Here is a 5,155-nt window from a genome sequence, read left to right as displayed (position 1 = left end):
CGGCAACGCGCAACGGCGCGCTGGGGGAGGGGGGGGGCAGCGCGCCGTTGCCGGCGAGTTGTTGACGTCGCCGCTCCCGCGTCTCGCGTCCCCATCCCTCGCCTGGCAATATCGATCGCCGTGCGGTCACATCTCGCCACGCGCTCGAATTGGACAGTGGGCAGGGCAAAGACGACGATTTTCGATAATTTATCACTCGTTAACTATTGCGTAAATTGCAAATGGTTCAGGACTTTTCTGTTCATCTCGATCCGTTCTACCTTCTCACGAGCTCTGGCACAAATGTTGTAACTCACCCTGTATAAACGAGCTTGTACAGCGCGCCACGAACCCATGTGGCACCTCGTTCTACATGGGTTAGATGACGCGCTTTAAAAGTATTCAATTGTTTCTATCTAACCCATGTAAGTATTCTCTGCTTTAACAAAAAGACTTCAATTTATCAACAACTTATTAGCATTTTCGCGTGGAAGTCGAACGAGTGGATCTAGTAGCTTCGCATGGATATCGCATTCATATCCGCCGATTACCTATAGACCACGAATAACTCTTCTTTCTCGCAAACGACTTTCCACGTGAAGCGAGATCCGCTCCACACCTCGGACATAGTGTGGGTAGGGTTATACCTTAACGAAGTGGAGCCCCCCGCAGGGGGGGTGGAACGTACTGTCTCTACGCATGTGGAACAGTACAACGGTGGAAGTACATGCGTGGAGACAGTACGTTCCGCCCCCCCTGCTTGGGGGCTCCACTTCGTTAAGATATAACCCTACCCACACTATGTCAGAGGTGTGGAGTGGATCTCGCTTCATATGAAAAGTCGCAAATCCATATGGAATTGTATATGTACTACAAAGCACATGCTTAGATGAGAGGACAGATATAAGATTTCAAAATTTTTAATATTTGTGTCTGAAAATTACATATCATTGGTCGACAATGTTTTGTTAATAACTTTCTAACGAATAACGACCGCCGCCGCGCCGGCTAAAAACTTCTAAGAGTTACTCAGGAGGGTGACCTTGACAACATATGTCAAAGTCAAGGTCATCGGCAGGTGGTGTCTTTTTATGCACATTTACCAAAACTACTAAAATTACTAAAATTACTAAAAACTAAGCCATACGGTAAGCATTTTACTTATGTTACTGAGTTATCAGAAACTGATTGTTGTTATCCGTATTTCTATTTTTTATATGTTGTAAATTTGTTTCTTGTTAAGATATAAGTAGATTTTGTTTTTCCTTTATAATACATACGTTGTTACAAGACGGCTGACCAACTACCCGTTAGTGCTCTCGAAATAAAAAATAGAAGAGTGGAGATTTTCCGGCGGGGAACAAAACTCACGTATCTTGTAAAGAACAAAACTTTTTTTATTTTTGTCATCAGGTTCTACAAACAGTATTTTCTTTTCATGAACGCGGTGTGACGATGACGAGAAGTGCGCGTCAAAAACTCTCGAGCGCACTGTCGGCAGCCCCCTACTTAACTAAGACCACAGATATATACTAAACTAAAGACCCGTTCCGGCTAGAGGATTTTATAACAGCTCGCAACACTAAAGTCAATTCACAACATACGTATTTGGTCCAATAATCTATCCCATATGCAATTTTTTAGGATGAGAGGAAGTATTCCTTCCAATCAATTTTTATTATTTTATTTATATGTTGATTACAAGCAACCCAGGTGAGAAATGACGACTGAGACAGGCCCGAGTCAATGCAGTTTTAGTACTGACAATGAGTAAAAGTGGTACAGCACTGGATGTCAGTGCAGATCCAGTGCTGTGTGTACACTAGAGTAGTAACAATGTTCCAGTATAGTTTTTCAGCACTGTACCAATGCTTAATTCCAATGCTGTATCTGCACCAATTTTCTGTACGGGAACGGCATTTAATGACAATAGTGTCCCGAGCAGAAATTTCAGTAGGGTCCTGGTAGGAGCCTAATAAGGATGCCTTAATGCCTGGTCAGGCACTCATCAGGCAGCCCTGACAGGGGCCTGACCGTAAATGTAACGTCGAGAATTAAAATTACCTGATCAGGTTTTCCTTATCAAGACTTCATGACTTGCCCTTTGTCGCGCCTTACAATTTCTAATAGGGGGGTGGATATCAGTAGGCTTCCTATTCAAAAATTCTTAAACTAATTTTTAAATTGTGTTAAATTACATCAAAAGTATATTCAGGTTATTGAAGTTTATCCATGATCCAGACAACTCGCTGTCGCATCATATCGGCTCGCCTCTTATACTAATACGGGATGATTTTTACATACGAGAAAGACTAACGCGCGGTCGCCACGTCGCGGCAGTATGTGGTACTAGTGCTATCTATTCAGGTTAACGTTTATCAAATTCTATGAGGGAATCAGGCGTACCGGATCAGGCACATGTCAGGGATTCCTTATTAGGGCATTCTTTACTTCCTCCCTATCGGGCCCTGACCATACATAAGGCATGCATGATTTTATTTCTACTCGGGGTGACACTGTCATTTACCATTGTTTCCCCACAGTAATTTGGAAGGAAATAGTACATATAAATAAAAAATATTTTATTGAATTAATATTTGTTTCCTTTATTATATTTTTCGGAGATATCAGATTTTTACTTAAAATAATAAATAATAATACAACTATTAATAATATAAAATAATTAATAATATAATAAATAATTAATAATATAACTATTAATAATATAAAATAATTTTATTATTATTATTATAAAATTATTGTTATTATTATTATTATTCGAAATAATCTTAAGTACAAGAGCATCGCACAGAATCTGACTATAGCACGAAACGCAACCAAAATTTCGCAAATCTGCGTTACCCACTTGGCAAAATGTGAACATTGGCTACGTAGTTCAATGTCCACGTTTTCAATGTCCACAAAGGGCGTATCGCATTCGCCAATCACGAAAAACGGAGCCCTGACATCTCTCAGGCTTCTCTCTGGTGACACAGAACTGATACTGCAGTGGTACTAATAATCATTTCAGATCACGGAATGTCAGTACTGTTACTCAATGCCGATTCTCAGTGCTGTTTTCAAGTACTGGCCCTCGACCGATTATTCTGAGATCAGTGCTGATACAGTATTGTGTAACGGTGTACTGGAACACAGCACTGTACCACAACTGACCCAGTTGACAAAGACCGAGGTTTCTCACCTGGGAAGCGAGTACAAAATGCTTGAATGTAGAAATTCTAATAACATCTGATAAATGACCGACTGAAATTTCAATTGGAAGACTTAAAATTGAACTACATTGCTATGTACCCCGTGAATGCACTGTTCCCTAGAGCTAAACAACCATTGGGTAAAGACAAGGATGTGGTACGCCTTACTTTATTAAGAGACACGGTAGTGTTTTGCGTTATGCAATGTGTACATGCAGCAAGATTACACAAGTGCAAAACCACCATATATCTTTATGTAACAATATAGTATTGAAAATTATTAAACAACACGTGCTGAAATACTTCCACGCATTGATACAGAGACAGAGAGTTTTGAACTACGAAACGTGTATCATTGTCAAAGTTCTATTGTATTATTACATTAATAAATGTTATCACAGTATAAGTCAAAAATTGTGTTCTTCTTCACACAGTAGAAATACAACAGGCGACAAGGATTGAAACTCACTATAGTGGTGAAAATCTCAACAGCAGCGACCAAAATGCCTACAAAACACATCGGTTATACGTAGTCACGTTTTCACTATGTCGGACATAAAAGAAGCACTTTAGTCTTCATGCAACAGCAATAGGTTTAAATAAAAACTCTACAAGAATTCTTCGTTTAGCAACAGCAAGCCTGTTCAGCTTTCATAAGTTTTTGCATTGTCAACTCTAATCTCTAACAAAAAGATTAAGACAGAATCTCACTTGCAAGTGGCATTACAGAATTTGCATATAACCCTGACAACAAAGTGACTTTTGATACATGGCTTTCTTGTTACGAAGGATTATTCAATGTCGATGCTAAAGATCTCATTGTCAGTAGACAGAGTGTCTCATTTTAAATGATCCACGCAAATATCCCCAAAATATCCCCAAAAATATGAAAGATACGGAAAAACGTTTCAAACAAAAGTTGTTTGGTTCGAAGGGAGACATACTATAAGGTGGTACCATTGACTTGGCCCTGGATAGTCATTTGAAGGTCACGTGAAAGTCACCTTCAATTTTGCTTCCTCATAGAGGAAGCTTTGTTTTCGTGAAAAAAATTTTTTCCAGTTTTCTTTGAAAATATGTTTAGAATGTTCTAAAACGTTCAAAAATCACGTTCAAAAATCATTTAAAAAAAATGTTATGTATGTATGTATGTGTGTATGTATGTATGTATGTATGTATCCATATAAGTTTACTCTAAATAACTTTTTAAATATGTAAGATGGAAAAAATGTTAAACATGAAAGTTGTACGGTTTCAAGTACTGCATTACATAGTAATATAAATATGACCTTGAACAGCTTCCTCAAGGTCACGTAAAGATCACCTTGAAATTTTTAAATGGAATCCCTTTTTTCTAATGCATATTCTTATAACTTATCCCAAGAGCTTTCCAAAACGCTATAATACATTATATTTTCGTTAGGTACTTTCGGAGTTATGTGCTTTTGAAAGTTACAATTTCGCAAGACTCATCTAAAATATGAATGTAAACCGCGGTACTTCGTCGCGGTTACGTCTCAGATGTAAAAAAATGTTAAACATGAAAGTTGTACGGTTTCAAGTACTGCATTACATAGTAATATAAATATGACCTTGAACAGCTTCCTCAAGGTCACGTAAAGATCACCTTGAAATTTTTAAAAGAAAACCCGTTTTTTAAAAGCATATTCTTATAGCTTATCTCAAGAGCTTTCCAAAACAATATAATACATTATATTTTCATTAGGTACATGCGGAGTTATGTGCTTTTGAAAGTTACAATTTCGCAAGACTCATCTAAAATATGAATGTAAACCGCGGTACTTTGTCGCGGTTACGTCTCCTCTTAGCTAACAATTATTAGGCCCACTGTTGGGGCACAGCAGCCTACTCTCAGCGCACTGATGCTGAGTTTTATATGGCGCACTGCAGCCTTCTTTCGGGCTTTATTTAGTTTTTTTTTAATTAATATGTACTTTTATATG

This window comes from Vollenhovia emeryi, unplaced genomic scaffold (genome assembly GCF_000949405.1).
Source record: "Vollenhovia emeryi isolate VEMERY1.0 unplaced genomic scaffold, V.emery_V1.0 DF939681.1, whole genome shotgun sequence".
Taxonomy (NCBI): domain Eukaryota; kingdom Metazoa; phylum Arthropoda; class Insecta; order Hymenoptera; family Formicidae; genus Vollenhovia; species Vollenhovia emeryi.
This window is presented reverse-complemented; position numbering follows the sequence as displayed.